This window comes from Nipponia nippon, unplaced genomic scaffold (assembly GCF_047370975.1).
Source record: "Nipponia nippon isolate SJK-2023a ecotype South Korea unplaced genomic scaffold, ASM4737097v1 scaffold_1, whole genome shotgun sequence".
NCBI classification, from domain to species: domain Eukaryota; kingdom Metazoa; phylum Chordata; class Aves; order Pelecaniformes; family Threskiornithidae; genus Nipponia; species Nipponia nippon.
The window spans coordinates 129092233-129115711 of NW_028262290.1; the positions used below are offsets into that span (position 1 = coordinate 129092233).

The window sequence follows — 23479 nt, forward strand, 5'->3', positions numbered from 1 at the left end:
CGGTTCTCATGCTCCTCTCAGTAAGCTCAGTACCAATGACTGAAATGTACTCTACTAACACTGAATTCATACACTATATAAGAGTAGCCAGAGCCAGGCACTCTCTGATTTATCCCTTACAGTCCAGAACTCTTGACACTGAAAGGGCACTTGATTTTTGCACCCACGTCCAGATCTAGACAAGTATTTTCCTATGGCAAAATTTATATGAACCGCTAAAGTAGTAAACATTAAAATGACCTACAGAACTACAGAAGTACTGGATGAACACAGATTCTGCTGATCACTGAAATAAATATCTAACCTGACGAAATAAAGATTATTAAAAACCTCTTTAAAAGCTAAACTGAAAACTACCAAAATCCCAGGCTAGAAGCAGTATCAAACACTTTCTAATTCAAACCCTGTTTAAATCCAATTCCTTCATCCATAAATATTGTGAAGATAACCTTATTTCAGAACAGAAACCTGTATCTTTACCTATAACAAAAGCAAAACGCAGCAGCCCTGATCAAAGACCAGCACTACACAATCAAATTTTAAATGGATGAGTTCCAGTGGCTATATCCTAAATTAGCTGAAAAAGTTCAACAAGGTCCTTTTTTTTTCTGAATATGCTCATATACATTTTCCAGCATATATAGATGTAGATATGTCTACATTATATACTTACTAAGGTTCAGTCTTTATTTTTACAAGTGTGGTCTGTGTATTCCATCTCACGCACACACTACTACTCTTTTGATCACTTCAGGTTTCAGTGGATTTTTCATAAAAGAGTATATGGAATGATTGGTATGTTTTCTTCCCTCTTCGCACTGACTTCCAAAATAAATTCTGTGGGTTTACCGATTTTTTATTCAGAGTTTCACAGGTCCAGCTAGAGAAAAGACAAACCAGTGACACAGCTCACGGATGTATCAGGAGGGAACACCCCGATATTTAAGAATGACAAAGGATGGGTTTGCAATTAAAGGACAGTACTGAAACTTCAGATATTAATTTCTAACTCTTCCAAATACTCCCTGTGTTACTCTCCATCCCTATATGAGAAAGAAAAACAGCACAGTCTTTCTCCCAGCCTCTCTGAGCTTTCCTGGGGATGGAACCACCTTGCCCCCAGCCTTGTGTAGCAGCAGAGTCCCAGTTCAAATCTGGCCTTTAGACATCATGGTAAAATGAGACACAAATACGTCTGCTACCTCAAACAACAGAGCACGTTTCAAAAACAAGCAGCTCTCTACACTGACACGAAGCAGGAGCAGGGCAGAAAGAGAGGGAGACAGAAGTAAGCAAATCCAATCTTCAGTGCCAAGTTCAGTGCAGTAAATATTTCTAATCCGACAAAAATAGCCCTGTAGTGCTGCAGTGCTCCACCTGGGGCACAGAAATCAATGGTAGCTGTTGAGAGCATCATTGAAGAGGGGTATGAGGAAGAAAACTGCTGTTGCATTGTAAGTTGAAATGAGTCTCAGGAGCTTTCCTTCAACATTTCTAAACGGAGATCTCTGTAGCAGGTAGCGGGAATTGAATTCCCTGCCTCCACTCTGATTTCAGCTGCAACCCCTCCGATTCCATGGCAGAGGAAGTAGGAAGATGTAGGGTGTGGATGTGGAAGGAAATCAAGAAGGAGCTTGAGTGGCTGTGCTTGCACCTGGTGGCACATCCCAAAAAGTGATGGCTGCACACCTGCCCAAAGCAGCACAGGAGGCTGAGCAGGAGAGAAGGAAAGCAGATAAGAGAACACCCTGCCTTGATTCCCTGCCCTCGCCATGTCCCCTGCGAGAAGGGCCGCTCGTCCGTGCAGGCTGGCAGCGCACCAGCAGAGCACAACCCCAGCAGCGGCAGCACGGTGCAGAAGAATTTGCTGGATCACACCTGCATCTACCAGCTACCCTCTAACCGAGCGCTTTAATGTGGTTTCTGCTCTCTCACGCTACTTGTTCTGGACAAAAAGAGCAGGTCACGTCAGACAAACCTGCTGCTGGATGATTATCTTAGCAGCTGTTTATTGCTTTATTTATTTTTAGTACCGCAATGGGGCCTCAGCGGGCACCACTGCCTCTCAGGCTCATCCCATAAGTCCTTCTGCAGGCTGGACTAGTCCCATCTCACCACCCTGCTTCTGATGGCCTTCAGTTCTGACCGCTGAGGTGAGTATTTTCAGGCTGCATCTTCACTACATCAAACGGTTATTATCACTCTGAGCACTCTTTTCATTAGCCAAACATTTCTCTACACTCTTTTAAGCGGAAACCACCACTTCTACTTAATGGAATAGCAATTAACTTGAAATACTTGGCTTTTTACTGCAATGCATCACTCTTTCACAGTCTGATATGCTAATAAAAATTGTATGCTAACATAATGTATAAAATATCATCTCTGATTTTAAACTAAACCAAAATTTATTGGCTCCAACAGTGCCATACTGATATACCTAATGAATATTAATGTATCAACTTAGGTAGCAGAGTGTTACGCCATCGGGGAACTAAATCAGAGCGGAGCAGACTATACAATGCATGGGAGAAAGTCTCAGTTTTTCTGTTTCAAGAGAATTTCAATTCTACTCAAACCTGAATGCACCTCAAAATTAAACTTGAAATGGTAAGGAGTTTTTTTGCCATGTGGCAGCTTTCATACTCCATAAAATACTCCTTCAACACCCCCCCCCCCCCGTAAACAAATTAATTGGCAATCTCGCAAACAAAAGTCCCAAGTTCTTTTACTTCTTCTAAGGCATCATTAGCAATTACAGGATGCTGGCAGGACAAATTATGCTCTCAGTTCTATCTCTACAACCCACCTCTCTCCTGCTTATGCTCTTAATCCTTACCCAGCTCCACTGAAAATGCAAATCTTTACAATTATGACTGTAGGGATAATGGTACAACATTACTGCAGTAAAAATGCCCATTTACCTCAATGGTGCTTAAACTCTAAGCCTTGCACTGGCATGGATAAACATAAATTAACTGCAATGTTTAAATGTTTAAGCTACTATTGAGCAACCACCACCCCAAAACAAGCCAGCAAACAGCACTGCTAGACTCCATAGAGAGCTACACCCATCCATTTCATCTGAAAAAGGAAGCTGATGCAATGCAAGATGACATGAGAAAGTGATGATTGATTTAGTTCCTCATGAATAACAAAGTACTCCCTAACTCCATGAAGGAGCAGATAAGTGCAGGAAGAAACTGAAGTACTGAGACAAAAGTTACCAGCAAACAAACAAACAAAAAAATCCAAGTATGGTGGGACAGACAGAAAAAAACAAATCTCAAATAGCTGTACAGTTCAGGTGTCTCTTCTGATTTCAAGTTGTGTACTTTTTTTTTCCTGTTCAAATTGGACAAGGACACGTCTACCCTACTCACTTCTAAAAGTTATTGTTATATATCCAATTCCAGCTCTATTCATTATTCATTTACTGATTTGGAATTTCATCTTGCAAACAAGCAGTTATTGAAAATCTTTCAAGAAGTGTCTCTTGTGACCTTTGAGATGTCTTCTTAAGAGAAACATAATTCTGAAATACAATTGTGCAGCAGACCTTGCACACTGATGTCTCACTGAGTAAACTGAATTAAGGTCAAAGTCAACTGCTCTTTTGTTACTCACTGGTACTAGAAACTAACCGAGGAATAAGCCATTTCAGCTTGAATAAGAAATACAGTTAATGAAATAGTGGACATTTGCGCTGCCATTAATGCATTAAAAAACAAACAGATGCACTGAAAGTTTGACTTGAAAAAGCTTTCACAACATTCTTTTTTTTATCCATCCTATTTACAAATTATAGTTACCAATAAAATGTACTAGAAAGCACATTCACTTGAACTAAATATATATAAGAGAAAGTTAAAAAGTATCAAGGTATAAAAGTCATAATAACAAAAAAGTGGCAATACCAAGAGAAGACCAAATGCCCGTCTGGCCCAACACACCATTTCCAACAATGGCCAACAACATTGGCTCAGGGGAAGAGTTTGAGAGCAGGACAACCAAGCTGAAGGAGATTCTTACCCACATAATACCATCAGAGTTACATCATACCCACTCACTCTGGAGTGCTTTGGACATAAACAATCCTGCGGCACACATCAGTACCCACACGGAATAACCACGGGAAAAGTTTTATGTATGCGTTGTTTTTTCTTAACTTTAAAATACAGACTGCAGCCAGCTGCCATTATTTGGTCTCTGAAGTAAAAAATATGCAAACTGTAGACAGGTTCACTTCCTATATTTCAATTTTATGACACTTTAACTGCACTGAATTCAAAAGCAGTAACACTGTAGTATAACTGTAAAAGTATTATGTTGAACCAGAACAATTCTTCTGAACAACATGGCCATTTACACCAGTATCCTAATATAACACATATTTATAATGGAGTGCCTGGTGAGACAAATTAGTCATACTGTAAATAGCCATCAGGGATATGGAAAGTAATAGTTTCTCATGACCTGCTACATGTGTACAAAAGCAGGTGACTGAAACGATGTAAATATTAAGATGCTATCTTTAACAGGCACTCCTCTGCCCTGGAGGGAGAGCGACGGGAACACCGTCTGTGCACTTCCAGCTTCCCTGTGCTTTAATGAACACCCAAGCTGCAGACACACATCCTCTCCAAGAAGCAGTTCTGCTGGTTAAAAAGGCAACAGAGAAGGAATATAAACACATTGCTCGGTCACTAGGGGTTAACATCAGGAAGGTCAAAGGCCAGCTACAGATGAATTAGCCAGCTATTCAAAGGGAAACAAGAAGGGCTTCTGCAAGCAATGCCAGCAGCAAAAGGAAGTTCAGGGAAAATGTAGGTCCAGAGATGAATGGGGTAGACAACCTACTGACAGGCAAAATGGAAAAGCTTGCTTCCAGACCTCTGCACGTACCTCTACAGTTTGGGAAAGGGACGGGCAGCTGTCAGTGGGGAAGTAACTGGTTAGGCACTCATCAGCAAAACTAGATGTATTTATTCAAATACCTGGGGCTGGATGGGATTCATCCAAGGGTGCCAAAAGAGTTGGCTGATCTGACTGTGTGGCCATTATGTACGAAAAAAATGCACAGAACCAGGGTAGGTCCCCAGCAGCCAGAAAAATGCTGATGATATGCTTATTTTAAGAAAGGCAAGAAGGAGGACCAAGAGAACAACAGGCCGGTCAGCCTCGCTTTAGTCCCTGGACAAGGCAGTGAACGTGTTCCTTGGAGTCTGCTTCCAGACACACGAAAGATAAGAAGGCAATCAAAAACAGTCAACACAGGCAGATCATGCTTGATTGAGCTGACTGCTTTCTGTAACAAATGACCTGCTATACGTATGAGGAGAGAAAGGTGGATGCAATGTACCTTGACTTATTAAGGTTTTTGACACTGTGACCCACCCATGCTCACTTGGGAGTTGAGGAAGTAAGGGCTAGAAGAACAGACTCTTAGGTCAGTTGAAAATTGGTGGCTGGATTGCCAGTCCTGAAGGGTGATAATCAATGGCTTTACAACTGCTTCGCAGCTGGTAATGAGCAGAGTACCTCAACATCAATAGCGGGCTGATATTGTTCAGTATCTTTATCAACTACTTGAGTGATAAGACAGACCCCTCAGCAACTTTGCGGACAACAGTAAATTACTGTTTAGCTTAATCTCTCCCTGGGAGATTCAGTTCAGAAGGACCTTGACAAACTGAGGACTGGGACAACAGAAACTTCATCATGTTTAACAAGAGGTGCGAAGTTTGGTGTCTGAGGCAGACTAACTCCATACATCACTGAAGGCTGGGAACTGACTGGTTGTGTAGAAGCCTTGCTGAAATGACCTGGGGGTCATGGCGCACTCCAAACTGAATATGAATGAACTGCATTGCTTTCTTCACGAATAATACAAACACCATACAGAAGGCACATTACCCACAATGAGAGGTTAAGGGAGCTGGACTTTGTTAGTGTGGCAAAGAGGAGGCCAAGAGGCAATATAATAGCAGCCTACAATTGCTTAAAGAGCAGCTGGAGTGGTGACAGACCCAAACTCTCCTTGGTAGCAGCAGACAATGCAACAAGTGGCAAACATCACAAACTACAGCTTGGATAGTTCAGATTGGACAAACATGATTAAACAAAATTCTGGGCAGCAGTGGAACAGGCTGCCCAGAGTGATGGTGCAATATCTATTCTTGGAGGTTTTCAAGACTAGGCTGGATAAAGCCATGGTTCACCAGATATAGTGCTGGAAATGGTTTTGATTCAAGACCTCCAAAGGCCCCTTCCAACCAACTTTTCTATGATTCAATGAAAGGATTACTGCCCAGCTCCCTTGCACAGCCCTCCTGCCAGATGTCTCGGCTCCCAAAAGTGCAGCAGGTAGGGTTAAAGAAAGCCTTGGTTTTTAGGCTGCATAAATTAACCAAGCTTGTTTTGGATGGAACAAGGTCAGGAAACATCTTAAACAAGCATATCTGTGGGAAGATCTGAGAAAATACTTACTTCCAGCAAGACAGCCATGATAAGCAATTGAGGATGGGCTGGAAAAAAAGCTGCAGCATGTTTCAGTGTTGGCAATAGCTGCTATGTAAGTAGCTGCACGCTTCTTAGCTTCTGCCAGGATTGCTCTCTGAGCACACCAAGAACTCTATACCTTCCTCACCTCCCAGCAGTGGCTCTACAAGTGGCACATGGGTATACAGAGTGCAAAGCTAATAAAATGGTGTCATGATGGCGGATGAAGAGGTAAGAACAGCCTAAACTCTAGCTAATAGCTTCTGATGGTGTGGCGCTGGCAGAGATAATACAGTGGCTAAAAGCCTGTCAAAAGCCACAAAGAATAAGTCAGATGCAGTGCTTGGTATATTCTTTCCAAAGAAGATAAAATCAACATTACTTCTTCTGCCTGGATCTGCCAAAAAAATGATGGGTCAGCCTGGCATGTAACTTATACTTATTTCAAACAGGTTAATCTGATTCAGTCTCTACCACACTTAAGACATACCTGCACATTGGTACATCTGGACACAAACCCACTAGTTACTGGTAAGCTGCTGAGACAAACTGGTTTGGTCCTTCTGTCAGGCCTCAGATTGTCCAAAGACTAAGCCTGGACAGAGGGAGCATAATGAAATGTTTCTAGGGATTTGTCTCAACTTAGCCATCTAGAAGTTGTGCATCTAGTCTCAGCTAGTCATTTAGGCTACTTCAATTATCAGTCTAGAGAGATACTTCCAGGTGTGTTTGAGTCCTGTGTAAGACGGATGGAATAAACCCCCTCTTCTGCTCCCTTCCCCTCCCACCAAGGCAGCTACATCTCTCCGCTCCGCATAGGGAAGAAGGCATTTCAGAATAGTATGACAAGTGGTCCATCACAGGGTAGGTTTTAAGAGGATTTTTATCTCTACCCCTACAGCACAAAATCTGCTATGTGACTGTGTGCTGGAAGAGTGTCCGTGCACAAGGAGATGCACAACACGTGTATGCATATGCACAACTTTATCTATATAGCTCAGAGCAAGGTTGCACTTCCAAATGTATAAAACTGAAATCCTATTGCCCACATGAATTAAGAGAATGTTGATACAGAAAAGATCTCATGGGATCAATTTCAGTCCCTGGATGAATACACACACATCAAACTGATTTCCAGGGATTGCAAAACTTTCCCCTCAAGAGTTTTAATTTATGTGAAATCACCATAGGAAAATTAATTTCCAATCCACAATATAAAATTTTGCTACATGTTTTGCTGTTGCTACATAGCCAAAGTTCCTATTAACATTAGGACCTCTACAAAACGTGCTAAAGGAATTTAATGTACCTAATGTAAAGAAAACCCCCAAAAGCCTCCTGCAACTCAGCCCCACTGTCTCTGTGTCATAAATTAGATGTCGGCTGTTGTGTAGCTCTGCCCAAAAATTATCTGTATCTGTACTTATTTCAACTAAGAATTCTTTCGACCATTTTTAAAACAAAGGTAGGAAATGGGAACAGAATTGTAAATAATTAAAATGATTTCTTTTGACAGAGAGACAGGAAATCACTGTTTTAGTTTCTAAATCCTGAGTTTAAGAAGCTCCCTTCATGAGGAACATTTGCTCATTTTTAGTGGGCACATGCTTCAACAAAGAAAATTGAAAAGGATGACACTAAATGACAATTAGCAACACCGATTTTGATATCAGAACATGTTTTTTCCTCAAATGAACTGAAGAGTGACAATAACAAAGTTTTACTCTTTCCTCTCCTGTGACACCCATTTACTGAAGAAGTTCTCCTCTCCATTCCCAGGTCTGCAGAAGGTCAAGGCTGCCCTCACAAAGGTGGCTCTAGAGAACGGGAACTGTCACACGACCCATTAGATCCCACAAGAGCATTATCAAACATTGGCCTTTCCCCAGACTGGATACTTGAGGCTGGAATTGTGGCACAGCTTTCATTATATTTTCCAAGGAGAATGCTTCAGTGAAATAAAATTCACCAGCCTGTAGCTTATTCCACTCCTCCAGGGAGGAAAACAAAAGGAAATGCATAACTCTCCTGAAAAGCCATTCAGCGCTCAGAGCCCCACTAATGACAGGGAAGGAAACAGAAAATTATTCTCATTCCTGACCCAAACTTCGCTTTAAATGGTTAGGATGGCAAAAATAAGAACAATGACATGCTGCTTCACTTGGCACTTAACACAGTACAATGTCTGGAGTAAGAAAGAAACAGAGAAAATAAAATACTAGAGCACTGTACCTGATCTTGAATCAAATCTCATGTATTACTGACAGCCCTCTTCTTTCAGACCCATCTAGTGTTTCTTGCTATGTCCTTTCTATTAAATAGAACAGTCTTTTAGCCCTTTTTGCAGAGATCAGTGTGCGAGGGGTAGAGGTCAAGAGGCAGAGTAGATGTCATTAAAAGACTAACAAGGTACATGGTCCAGAATGTGTAAGATCATGAATTGCTCCTGTGACTGATCGTTTTCAGATCTGAGTACGGTTAAAATTGAGGGTACTTAGCACTTACCACAACTGAAGCTGCATACAAAAATGTAGTACTGCTTTTAATTATAGCACTCAGATCCTTCTGGGGAGGGTCCTAATGACCAGGTATTTTGTATGCCAAGCTATGTCCCCCTCCCAGCAGGCATCAGCTGTACTCCCTCAATTGACCTTTCCTTGCAGCTCCTTTTAAAGAAAGGAAAAGGCCATACAGCTAAGCAAAAAAACCCCTACCAATAACAAAAAGTTAAATTGTATTTTAAAAACCACTCTGACCTCCGCACTGCTACTGAAGAGCCTTGCTCACTCCTAAAAATAGTACAGTAGATTTTATCAATTTATACCTCGAAGTCCCATGATATTTTCTGAAAGTCTCCTTCAGAAGAAAATGAACTCAGAATAAATAGTGACATTTTAAAAAGTTGCTCTAACAATCATCAGTATTAATTTCATAATCATCTAACCCTAAAATACCTTTTGAAATGTTTTTGTCTAATGCTTTTGAAAAGCCCACCTCCCTCCTGCTTCCCCTTCTCCAATCCTGAGATACTCCTAAAGCCTTAAACTTTTAGAAAAACGGCATCACACACTTTGCTCTGCATCCACAAGGCCACTGCCATTCTTTCAATTTAAGAAAAGCAAGTAATTATCATGAATTGCAAATAAAACAGTATTTTACCCTTCCTCTATTGGCTCTTCAGCACTGTTTGCCTATCAGTGCTTTCAGTATCATGTGTATACTAATTAGTAATGCTGCTCTACAAATAAAAGTGTTGTGAGATGATAAGAGGTTTAAAAGACGAACAGAAATTGTTACACTGAAGTAAGTTTGTGACTAATTCTCACCATGAGCTTAACGATTGAAGTACTTCAGCACCAAAGTAGGTCAGCATGTGAAACAGGCACTTTAACTGTACTTACATACAGGCGTCTTGTGAATTAACCGCTGTATTAGTGTCTTCAGCCAAAGTGATCTGGTCATTTTATTGAGTTTCACAGGACACCAAGCCTCAAACTGTATAATGTCCTATATATCATACCCTTGTTGTTCCTAATGTTTTATGAAAATGCACCTTTTTGAAGAGCATTCAGTGTTGAGTGGAAGAAATCAAGGGACAGTGACTGCATCATCTCCCTCACTCATTCATCCTTTCTCACATTAAATCAAGTACCTTATTTCTACTTTGACTTCATCTGGTTTCTGCTTCTGACTATTACTCATTTTCAACGAAATTAAAAAAAGCCTTTAGCACTCCCTATCTCCTCTCTGTGGAGGAATTTGTACGCTGTAATCAAGCTCTCCCTCAAACTCCTTTTTGATAAAATGAGCCTGATGAATTTGTTACGTTTATTGTGTAAGACGCATTCATTACTCAGGCCCCGTATCATTCTGGTGTCTGTCTCCTCTGTTGTTACCTTTTACAACTTCCTTTTTGAAGGAGATGAGGAGGACTGACTCAGTACTCTAGTACCAGTTCCACCAGTCACACGCATACTGTAAGTCATCAGTCGGCTCCTGATGGTTACTGCCCTACTTACGTGTTCTCAGAGTTTATGAGCTCATTTTGTTAAAGCCTCTCTTGAGTTGCATTTTCACTATCACACTTTAAAAAAATACCAGTTACTGCTTGCTGGGACACTATAACCCCATTCTGACACAGTCAATCAGAGATCACCCTTTAAAGTAGAAACTTCTTTAGGATTTTTTTTTGTGGATTGGCTCAGCTTGTCCAGATGAGCACACTGTTCCATATGACTGCCTTGTCTTCCTCATTATGTACATCGACTAAAGACGTCAGCAGCAATTTTGGGTACTTCAAGATTATTGATCAAAGCTTCATTCCTCTACAACCCAAACAGCCATAAACCCAGTTCAGTCTTTATTCCTCACAAGTACTTTGTGGTAAATGTCATATTACTTTTCAAACCTATTCGGATCACCACACTATAACCTGTTTCATATTTAAATTACATTGAAAAAAATCTGCAGGAAATTAGCAAAACAGCAAAACTAGGGCCAATGTCCCGTTTCATTCCAGCTCTTTTCATCACTCAGGCTATTTGAAAAGCCACAAGAAAAATGCAGAGCTCATCGACACTCACCAAGTGACTCAACTGTCACAGAGTATAAAGCAAAACCAGGGAGAAAGAGAAATGCAACTGTTGTGCACTGAAACAACAGCAAATACTGCCAGTGCCATACCTTTCATGACAGATTTACTGTGAAGTGCTACTGCAGCTAAAAGCACATTGTGCGGGAAGGTTCTCCAGATTCATCTTAGTACTCTGTCACCTTGCAAATGAGCATTTTGCAAATCTTTATGGTCACAAAACCTCTTTATGGTCACAAAACCACAAGAGTGCACCACTCATATTATCCAACACAGGCATATTAAAAGAACTTTCCTAATCCATTATGTAGTGAAGGAAACAAGTTACCAAAGAAGTGGTAAAACTTAAACACCCATCAAAAAATTGATAGAAAGGGTAACTCTTTACTTTCCCCCTAAGTTGGTGAGAGTTAATCAGGAGTTAGTCAAGGGCCCCTCTGCATCTTAAAGACTAGAGATTTTTAAAAGCCACTGAGATCCTACAGTCCAACAGATATAAACTATGGTTTCAAGCTGCAAAATTTCAGTCTGAATTTAGACTCTGAACATTTCAATTTTTTTTCCCAACTGAATAGTGTCTTAAGGTTACCCTTACATTTTATCAGCTGCATTCTCTAGAACGTAGGTAAAACTTGTGACTTACCAATATGAGAAAGGCTATAGGATGGATTTAAGAGTTTGTTAAATTTAAGAGCAATGCATAATGCCTCCAGCTCAGCTGGCAGTTAAGGGAGCATGAGGGGAGGAGGAAATATTATTGGGGGGAGAGCACAGGTGATTGCTTTGACGCAAGGGAGCAGTGAAGACCATGGGAACTGCAGCTGCAGATACTGGGGTGAAGCACATGGTGAGGAGGTGAAGTCATGCAGCGCAGTGGGTATGTTACAAGCCCATAGGAAACCAGGTTTCATTGCAGTTCAGCTCACGGAACAACTTGTTCTTGATCATGATGATTTCCCAATCGAGGAAGTATTATATCCACCCTCTCTGGTGCCAGGCCTCACTGGCATAACTGTACATCTAGCCAAAGACCTCATTCATTGTCCTTTTATTCCTGTAATTGTGAATCATCTCCGCCTTTGCATATTCATGCCTAAGCCTGCAATTAACCTGCCAGCCATGTTACTCATGATTAGAAATTGCCAGGTTCCTTTCTTATTATTTATTTATTTTTGTGGGGGCAATGAAGATATGGTAAACACATATAAATTTAAATGGTAGTCTATGCACTCTCTAGCCTATGCCTGATTGTTAAGAGCAAGTGACTCTTATCACACCCAGATACAAAGTCAACATCCTACGACAGAACAGCCTATCTGAGTCAGATACTGAAAGACATTTAAGAACTAATTAAAACTTGGAATCAAATAAAAGGAAAAGCAACTTGCAAATCTTTCACCAAAAAGCTTGTGTTGTAAAGAATGAGTGTTTACTTAGCAAAATACATGTAAATACTTGTGTTCAGGTATCAAGTATTAAAAATGAGGTCTTCTCCAAGGTCTGTCTTCCTGTCAGCATCGGCACAACTCTAACTGTTCATACTTCCCAAATACTAAGGACTTAGCACTGTAAACTTGAGGTTAGCTGGGACTCTGGCCCTGTTTTCAAAAGAGACTCTGAGTCCTAACTTTTCAGCTTTAGAAACTTCCAACCAGGTGCTCTCACAGTACCAAGCTGCTCACCTAAAATCAGAATACACTAATTGTCAGTTGTTATTGAAGGCTTTATGTCAAACTTTCATCTCCTTTTTGTCAAGGGAAAATCTCCATCTCCATTCAGTGCTTAGCACTGAAGTTCTTCATTGCCTGCTGATGACCCTAAAAGTTCAATTGCTTAGTAATTCGAAATACCCATGCAACAGAATCACTGCAGACTCGCCAACTGCCTCACCTTGGGTGCTCCACACCATCAAAGTATACTCAATTACAGTCTTCAAAATGTATTCTGTATTTGGCTTTGATTCTTTTCAACCTTGTATTTCAGACATTATTGGGGACACTCTCCACCATTCAAGTCTCTTGAAGAGAGGTGATTTGAAAGTTACAGGTAAGGTATCAACATTCTCTTACACCATCAATGAACATTTTGACTACAGCCATAACTACATTCTCATAAATGTGATTACTACACAGGGTTGAAAGAACTTGAATTGCTGTGTTATATGCAGACTAACATCAAGATGTTACAGACTGAAAACAAAGAGCAGCTTCAAACAACCACACTGCCGGAGGCAAAAAAGGCAGAGGGAGGCTCCTCTTATACCTAAGAAGCTTTGAAGCTAGCAGCATTAGAGGCAGGTCTAGACTAGCATCAAGCCCATAAAGTAAACAAAAAACATGTAGGTAAAATTTGGGACTATCAGCCTTTACAGTGTCTCTTAAAACAATTATTTCATTGTTGATATGCTCCACTGCTTCCAGAATCAAGCTTCCTATTAAAAATCCTCATGTGTAGCATAAACAAAAAACATAGGAAGCATGATATAGGAAACGCAATTAATAGCGCTGGGTTGGTTATTCCACAACACCTTACACTTCTGATCTCTCAAAGTCATACAGTCATGTCTTGCTTCCTTATAACAGACATTAGAGAACAAATTATAGACTTAAATGTAAATGATAGTTGCACAGGGACACAGAACTAGAAGTCAATCTATTATAAAAAGTGTTCTCCTGACTGCATTGCAAGTAGGGTGGGAAACAAAAACTTCACTCCTGCAGTAACACCATATGAAGGGGTAAACCAGAATTTGCGTGACCCAGTTTTGGCAAATTATTATAATATAGATTACCCAAATCTTAAATTTTAAACCAAGAATGAAGCATTTATTTCCACTTCTCGTGTCCAATAAAGAAAATTACTTAATAGCAGCTGGGGATTTGTCATGGTCTTGGCACATTGCGCAAGAGACCCATGGCAGTTATACTGTTATGGCTTCACATACCCCAAAATAGTAAGCAAGTCCATCAGCAAATCATCCTTGAACACAGGATGAGGCTGTGCCACACTGTTCTGAGTTGGGTTATTGAATCTGGAATGCTTGATCAAACTGAGAGTGGTGCTGAGGCATCTGGGCAACCACTGATTTCTTTCTGCCCAATTTTTAAGTACAGCAGTATACAGCGAAGTATGTTTCTAGCAACATGTACAGTATGATATATGTGATGAATTCTGAATTCTTACTAAAAAAAGTTCTAAACTGTCATTTTAAGCTTGCATTAGCAGCCCCTCCCTGCTGAAAATTTTGTTAATATTGAAGTTGATTATACCAGCCTCATTCCTTAAGACTGAACTTATGGAATAAATACATGTAACATAAAAATCACTTTCCACAGCATGCAAATGTGTGTTACTGCATAAAACATTCAGGTCTTATTTCATTAAAAGAAAGACAGAGTCTTTAACACACCCAGTTCTAAGAGGTCCTAAAAGACAATTAATCTTCAGAAAGGACCTTTCTATTTTGAAATGTAAACCTCCTTGTCTCTTAAACTCTCTGTGCTCTGTACCTTTTACCATTTCCCAGTGTCACCTACCACCTTATCAATTAAGTTCAAAAAGCTGGAGGCACTTTCTTGGTTTTGCCCCTGTCCAAGCAGTGTTCATGCAGTGCTACTTCTTCACAATGTCTCTAGGATCACCTCCTTTCCAAAACAAGGTAAAAATTGTTCTTTACATCCCACCAGCGCTGTTGCTGATCTATTCAACAACTGTAGGTCTACCTAAACCGTACGAGGGAAGGCTGCTTCAGCATAAAGTTTTCTGGAGTGCCCTGGGGTCTCCAATGCTCTAACAACTTCTCGCTGGACAATTATAACAACCTATATTGGCCTTTTGTCCTCTAACAGCATTTAAACTTGCTGTTGAATAAATGTTCTCAGAAATTACTGTATTTTTTCATACATGAAGTTACCTAATTACATCAAGCCCAACTAAAAATTTTCCCAAGACTAAATTTGCCAAAAACTTATAAGGCCAAAACCTAAATACCATCCATGTGGACTAGACAGCTTGCCTAAGCCAGCAGATCTCCAGCCTCATTCTAATTCTGAGGATGCCAGCGATGACTGCAGCTTTCCACAGACCTTCAGCGTTTTCTGTCAGTAGAGATCCAATTCAATGTTTTACGTACTTTGTTTGCAATGAGATCTGCGCAGAATGGCTCTGATGCGTATTCCCTGCACTCCCAAACCTCCTACTGCCATCCACAGTCACTCCTGGAGTACAGGCAACATAGGAGCCATTTCTAAATAGCATCTTAACACACAAAATCATATTTCCCATGGGGGAATAATGCACAGCTTTTGCATGCGAGCAGAAATCTCAACATATTCTTTAGTTTCAGTTGCATTCTTGAAAAGCCTGAAGCATTTGGCAAATAATCTCTTTCCTCAGCAGAAAAATTATGACTGACTGCAGCCACACTGCACAGTTCACACCCAGGTGGTTTTGCTGAGCAGAGAGCAAATGGAAGCAAGAAATTGCATAAAAAGGGTAATCTTTAGAGATGGCGTTTTAACGTCCTGAAGTCTGACGATCGCTTCTGCCAACAAAAGTATACTGTACTACATAGGACATAGGCTAAGAATGAATAAAGCTTTCTGAAGTGGTAAATGGTGGTTTGTGTAGCGATTACCACACGAGGTTCCCAATCCCAGCTCGAACATTACAGGCAGTATGGCAATAAAACATCAGACTATAAGAAACGGCTAGTCAAAACCTTTGCCAGTCCCAGAAAAGAGACGTGCATGTTAAAATATTTTTAAGCAAAGCTAAAATACCACGCCTTCCAAGTTCTGTTTTTTTCTGCAAGACACTTAATCATTACCTGTTTAAAAAACAGGATGCAAACAAAGCTCGTAAGGGGAGCGAAAGCGTGCGGGGCTGCACATGATCATTTCCTGTCGGGCTTCACTTCTGTGACCCGCGCTAAGCAAGAATCACAAGTAGGAAATACTAAGAAGTGTTCCACTACGCAGGATTCAAAGCAGATGTTTAATAATAAATACCAAAGCCAAGGTATTTATCTTGGATTGCAATATTTTGTAAGTTGCCCTCAATATTATTAAAAATTTATGCTCTTCTACTCCCCGAGATTTCTAGTTTTATATGATTTCTATACTTGTTGAAGTCTTTCTAAAAATTATGAATTTGGAACATTTGACTCCTCTGGAGGTAAAAAAGATTTTCATCTGATAATTAAGTTTCAGTACGCCGACTATGTTTCTGAAGATTCTTTTCATTATGGAGGATTTTCCCTTTAGAATTCAATCTGTAATTCGCATTGTACAATTACTACTATATAAACTGTTACTACTATTTTATATTCTCCTACTAAATAAGTAGGAGACATATACATGGAGCACACATCCTAATCCGTGCTTTCAAATTTGTTTTGAAAGCTTTCCTTTTTTACCAGGAAAGAAAGAGCAAACAACCCGGGAGGTGCCAAGGTACTCCATGTAGCTTCTTCCTCTTAGATAAGGTGCTTTCTTCTTCTTTATTTTTTTTGTTAGTTCCATCTGTGTTACAAGAAACTTCACTGCATAAACCAAAACACCAGTATTTTGTCATCAACAGTCTTGCAAAACAAAGATGACTAATGGATCAAAGGCATAGTTCCCCAGCCATTCCCTTCACTGCAGTCAGCTGCTACCTTCAAAATCTCTCACTTAACTCTACCGGTGGTGTATGGATCAATGCACTAAAGAAATCTAAAGTGGTATGTCAGCATCCAAGCACCTATTCTGACTCAATCTGTTACCACTCTCATAGTGCTACTTCAAACCCAGTCCTTAGATTTTATACGTATACAGTCTAATGCTGCAACAGCTGCTCATGTGAACAACGCCATTAGTGGGTTTGCATATTACAAACACTGTTTTTCCAGAATAACTTCTCTCATCTTCCGGATAGAGAACAATGAACTCTATCCCACATTACAGAGTACTCACCTTCATTCATTAACTTTCATTATTTATGAGAGCAGGGCCACTCTGCAACTACCTCTTGCAGCGTGTTCCCTACAAATTCAGAATTGGGCCCTAAGAAACACATAAAACTTTCAGCTAAAGCACTTGTAGATTTTAAAGGGAAGCTAAAATGTAGAAAGCCCCCAAACAAACAGGAAAAGCCAGCATGGGCTGGGATGCTTGGAAAGTACATACCAGCTTCTGACCACTAAAATTATAGCTTTCTTCTTTAATTTCATTTACTCCTTTCTGCTACTACTCAAGTGTTCAAAATTCCCTTCTTGCCTTACTGTTTTCCCCTTTTCTATACTCTCTCTATTGGCTTTTTCTTCTACAAATAGTTATATCCATTCACCAGTAATTTTTTTCATTTTCCTAATATTCAAACTCCATGTGTTCATCTTTCACTTTTCCATACCCCTAGGTCTGTACCAGCCTTTCCCTTTAAATTCCCCTTAAAGCTGGTGAGCATACTGACTCAATGCTGCTGCTGGAAAGAAGCTAAGAGAAATTAAGGAGCAAAATTACCTAAGTTTGAGCATTCCTAAAAATGCTGTGCTTGTTAAGATCTAAGCAATGCAAAAGTAAATGCAAAAGTCCCTTATTTACATAAACAGCAGGAAGAATGTATGAGCATTAACATGCAAAACATCCATCCATGAACTGCAACAGCTTACAATATTGCTTATCAACTGAAATTACAATCAGAAGAATGAAAAAGATTTGGGACATGAAGACAGACTTCAAAAAACTCAGTAAATTCCACTTGGAAAGTGGGCCATAGTCCCGTAACTTTTCTGCATCCTCAGTATTTCTTCTACTCACTTAATTACATTCCAAACTCCAAATTTTGGCTAACACATTTGCATACGCTTTGTACTTCAAAGGCTGACTTGCTTATTAGCGTAGCCTAGTTCCTGTTACTTGTATAAATAACTAGGAACAGGAATCACATTGATCTAGCTGCACTTGATTTCCATTCTCTGTATTGGGAATTCTTCAGATTCAAGCTCCCATGGAAGCTTTTAGTCGGTTTGGTATAATCAATTCTTGATTATGTGCTTCTACAGGGAAAAATAAAGTTTTTCATTAATAGAAGAAAATAATTTTGTTAGGTAAGTTACAAATGTCTGCAGGCTCAGTGGTAGTAAAATGTTGATATCAAAACAAATAAACTAAGATGCAAAGTGCTAAATACAAAGTGTTAAACACAAAGATTAGAAGACAGAATTTGACCTGATTTTCAAATACTTCGGAAGATTTCATAGACATAGAATTTTACCTAAAAAGAGTTCAATTTTGACAGAGTCAATTTTACACATTTGAAAAAGTATTAGAAAGTTTACTTCATTTAGCAAGATTTTTTTTGCAAGTATAATAAAGCTATTACAATATAATCTATGGTACACAGGTCAGGTAAAGCGCATATACAGGCTTGCTCAGTTCTAACTCACGGCAATACTTAGGGCCCCAAGGCTAAACTTCATGCGAGTACTGTGGCCATTGAGAAGCTGCTGAATCAGACCTGTTAAAATGTCCTTTAACAAAACACAGCAAGGATTTTATCAGGATTTTTCCTTGTCAATCCATTCAGTCTATAGCCACTCCTTCCCCTCCCCTGGCAAGGATTCGTCTGAGAAATTAAAGTTATGTTTTTTCCTGAAAGAGCATGTACTAAACGCGTTCTGATGGCATCGCCACTTCCTGCCATTGACCATAACAGCTCTTTAAAAGGGCGATTTACCACTCTCTTGCAGGATGATCAGAACATCTCATGCTGGCAAGCAGGACAGAAAAGGAACTAGAACATGTTCGTCTGGGGGGGACAGGATGAAATTCATTTTCTGGGGTTTCAGATTTTTCCCTATGACATGCATTTACATACATTTCAGGAGTCCTTCTAGAACCTCTCTGGAACTGTCACCCCGTCAAGGCTTAGTCAGAGCCATCATTTGATGACAGTTCATTGACACTGCCCTTCTTTAGCAGGAGAGCACTAAGGATGGTGGACAGATGTGCCAGGGCCTGTGCCATCTACAAAGGCCCAGTACTTCTCAGCATCCCAGTTTCCTCAGTCTATTCTGACCAGCTGTGGCCCCAGAAAGTCCATTTGGATGAGCTCGATCCACCCAACAAATCAGGACACGTTCTCCTCAGTAATGTACCCAACAAAGTCCAGGCAAAGCTGAGTGTTTTGAAAAGTGTGCTTTCAACTTTCTTCTAGCCAGAAAACTATGTACAATTATTCATTACTTTTAATACCATAGAACCTAGTTAGTATAAACCATATATCCCATGTCAAAACAAGAACAAAGAGGAAGTTCCAGTTTCTTCATAGCTTCTACTGAGCATGCAGTCACCACCAGCATCGTTATGGAAATGAGTAACGCATCCTTTTGGAAATGCATTGACAAGCATCTCTTTGAACTGAACTCCAAACTCAAGACGACTAATGGCAATATGCCTAACATGTTTGTGTGCTAAGCCAGTAAACGAGCCTGTCATCCTTGCATTTTATTCTGTGCCATAGTCCCCTGTGCCCTGGCTTAAAAGTGATTTATTACTAATCAACTGAGAAGACATAGCAAGGAGTAAAAAGGAATAAACTTCAAGCGTTCAGAAATTAGCACATACATTCTCGAATGGCACTACCTTTTCTGCTAATCCTGCTGTAGGTTTTACCAGGAAAAAAGCCTTGTCTGACATATGCTCATTATTAAAAAAAAACAACCTCAACCTCTTTGCTTTTTGAAGTGCAATGCAACATCTTATCATTCCTCAGCATTTTTGAGCCCTGGTTTAATCTGCCAAGTTTTTTATCCTTACATGAATCTTTATATGTCAAATATTGCCTTCAGCATATGTATGTTCTTGGTGCTTTAAGAGGAGAAATGATCTATATATGGGGAAAACGATAGGTGAAAGACAACAAATGACTAAAGACCCAAATACAAGAACTAGCAGAAGTACTAATGGATACAATGTCTTTTTTTTTTTTTTTTTTTTACTTTTGTGATATATCAATTACATTAAATGAGATTTTTTCCAAAATATTTTTTTTCTATAGGAGGGCAAAGCTGCTTTTAGAAAACGAAAGTGTGCAGTTCTTCACTTGATATTACTTATTCTGGAAACTGGCAAAAATATACCGAGAGGATGAACTGTTTGTTCCTTGGCTGGTTTGCTGCTAACAGCAACATATGCAAACAGACCACAAACTCAAATCACTCTTAAGATACATGAATTCTTGTCATATTAATATTTCCTACATTATAATTTAGTCATCACTGCCTGTTAGTCAACTTCTAATTTATTAAGTACATGTTTACAAAAAGATTCATTCCATGGAAAATTCCCATCAAAAAGTTAATCTGTCAAAATGAGTAACATAGAAATAGCTGATATAGCTATCACATACTCATCAGAAATATCAGGGGGAAGATTGTGTTCAGCTGCATTTTGAAGAGAAACGCACTATAGATTTTACTATTACACCGCCAGATGCTCAGATTTCTTTTAATGGAGTTAAGTGGAATAAATTTTTCAAAATATAGTTTTATATATGCTGAACCAAGCATTCCAGAAAACATTGCATTTTCTAAAAAGTTAGACTTAGCTTTTTTCCCTCAAATAAACAATCCACAAGTCAGAAAGGGTTTTTTAAAATATATTTCATAAATAATAAACAGAACATTATATATGTAAACAGAGTTTTTAGTTCACAGGCTACCTTTTCAACCCCTTTGTCTTGGGAAGCCCTGTTTATATACCTGAATTAACAAAACTGAATTTGGATTTTTAATTCCTCCTGCAGTTCCAACACTCATTTCCTTCAAAAAGTGATCACAACATTTATGTCCCTCAGTAACTCATAATGGGGGTGTATTGGTACAGATCTCACAGATTTTGCACGTCAGTTAAAATGCCGTACTAGCAAAGGCTTGGATAGCCTTCACTGAAATATACGTGAAAAATAATACTATTTAGATTGTTAATTTGTATTGATGTTGAAATGACACTGGGAACATAAGAGAAATTTTTTGAGGTCAGACCCTGTTGTCAGCACCCAGCCTGGACAGAAGGTTGGGTACTGCCTGTTCCAAGTAGCTGGCTCCTCCACCACCACTGCTGCGCGCCAAGACCCTGGCAATCCTTCCAGTCCCTGCTTCCCTTTGTCACAGAGGTTTTGGCTAAATATACACGCAGACATTTATCCACCCTTCAAACACTTCCTCTTCAGATCAGCGCTTCACTGCGCACAAGGAAATGTTCCCAGTCACATCCTGCCCCTCGGGGAACCTGACTAGCCTTTACTACTCCAAGCCTCTTCCAACCTAAAAAGAGATGATAGGAGCAACTTCACTTTCTGTAATTAGCCGTTTCCCTAAGATTTAAGCCATAGCCTAGCTTACTTCTTAAAACCAAACGTAAAATTAGAATAAGAAAGACTCAGTCTGAGACTACAGTCCACCTACATAACCCAAGTACTACACTTGCTTGATCTATGTTTAGCTCTGCCTGCCTTTCACGTTAAACGCATTTTCCACCGCAAGTGTGTTCTTACCAACCCTTCTGAAACTTCCTTTATGTAATCCATGAGCCATGACTTCTACAGCCCCACTTGCTCCTGATATATGGACCACTGTTCATTTATCCTGCTGCAGGCGAGGCTTTTATCTCCAAGCTCCTGCTCCTTGCTCTCTTCTGGGCTTCTTCCATAGGAGGCTGACACCATTACACAGTCAGCACCTTCCTATGAACCTTTCCTTAGAGGTCCTCTGTATTCCTAGTAGATGCCTGTTGTTTCTCTGAATGACAACAAATTGCCTTCTTCATGCAGGCCTGGACCTTCTTATGCTGGATAAATCCCACATTTGTCACCTGTTGGGAAGGGCAGCTTAAAGCAAGGCCAGCCAGGCTTTAACACTACTGCACAAAGCATCAGGTCTGAATGTGGGTCCACGAGCCCAGCTGGGATCCCAACACTCGGAAACGGGGTTACAAGGGATGTCGTAACTCCAGAAAAGCACTGCAACTTGCAGCTGGAAACTCCGCTTCAAGACTGGAAGGCAGGAAACAGTCCAAAGCAGGAAAGTTTGGGAACTGCTGACATAAAAGATGAATCAGCTTGAACAGGCACTAATAAAAGAAGGTCACGAAAACTGCAAATATCGTCTTAGCATTTGTCAAAGATACTCCTCTACAGTTCTGTTTCAAAAAGTGACACATCAGACATGAAAGAGACTGGCTTGCATTACAGAATACATTGCATCATGCTAAAATAACCTCAGTGCAGTCAGAAAATTTCTTTGCGGAGAAATGACCCAATTATAGGAAAGAAATTTGAACACCGGCTTTCCCTCCTAAGCCACTTAGTTTGTGAGAAGAAGTGCAAATGCTGATTATGCTTATATATCTCAAAAACAAGTTCATAGATAAATTCAAAGACATAAATTTCACACCCCAACAAACATTCAACAACTGAAAAGGTGTCAACGAAATGACTTCTTATTCTCTTTACTTTCAATTTTTGAATGTTAGGGTACATGCAATGTTTGGCAGATACAGCTGCATATTAGGCTTATCTACACAAAAGTGTAGTCCTCTTAACTTGAGCCCTAGCTTTTTGGCGAGATTGGACGAATAGTTTAGAAATGAGACTTGGCACTCCACAGCAGTACTCTCTGTTTGTAAAAAAGTGGGCAGAACTCAGGCACCTCTTGAACATACCTTGTACCAGATGAAACTCAACTGGGCCCAACAGTGGTCCCATGCAATTCCCCATAGGTAAGGACTAAACTCTTTCCAAAGAGAACTCCTTCCCATCCTATATCCTGCTGCATCATCCCAGCCCCGCAATAATCTCACAGAGTGGGACTGGCATAGACTGTGATTCAAAGCACTCGAAAAAAGGTCACTTTTCAATCACCCACTGCCCAATGCCATCAGGGGCCTCCCAGCAGCAGGTGGAAGGCCATTTCACACAAATGAATCCACAGTCTGCAAGAACCTTAAAGGATTCACATCTTCCTAAGGGTAAGCTGTGCTGAACTACTCTGAAGGCGTTTGGTCTTACTACTTTTAAATCATGGGAAAACTTGGCCATTTATGGTGGTTCTAAGAAAGATGAAATTGGTTTTTAATACTAGAATAATTGCTTGCCAGCTAACAGGACATATCTCATTGTGAAATGTTAAATTTGGATACTATTTTCCGATGTTTCCGTTCAATCCTCAAGCTCAGACCTGTTAAAGGCACAGATGCTTTTGGGATTGTTGCTCGTCCCCTACACCATTTCTACTGAAGATTCAGTCAATGACTCTAAGCCAGAGACCTCAGCAGAAAAGAACCTGGCTGGGATTCAGCTATGGATGGTTTCTGGACCGGAAAAGAAAGCATTTTAGAAACACACAAA

The 23479-nt window shown here is 40.0% G+C and overlaps 1 protein-coding gene and 1 long non-coding RNA gene across 2 annotated transcripts in view; one reads left to right on the forward strand and one right to left on the reverse strand.

Moving 5' to 3' along the window:
• The window catches only part of CHN2 (chimerin 2), a 165131-nt gene that overhangs the window by 112537 nt on the left and 29115 nt on the right, over positions 1-23479 (reverse strand). The gene's annotated exons all lie outside the window — the stretch shown is intronic.
• LOC148057612 (uncharacterized) lies at positions 1946-22195 on the forward strand. The gene is made up of 3 exons (XR_015702966.1): positions 1946-2153; positions 13076-13138; positions 21905-22195. It is a non-coding gene; the product is annotated as an uncharacterized LOC148057612 (long non-coding RNA).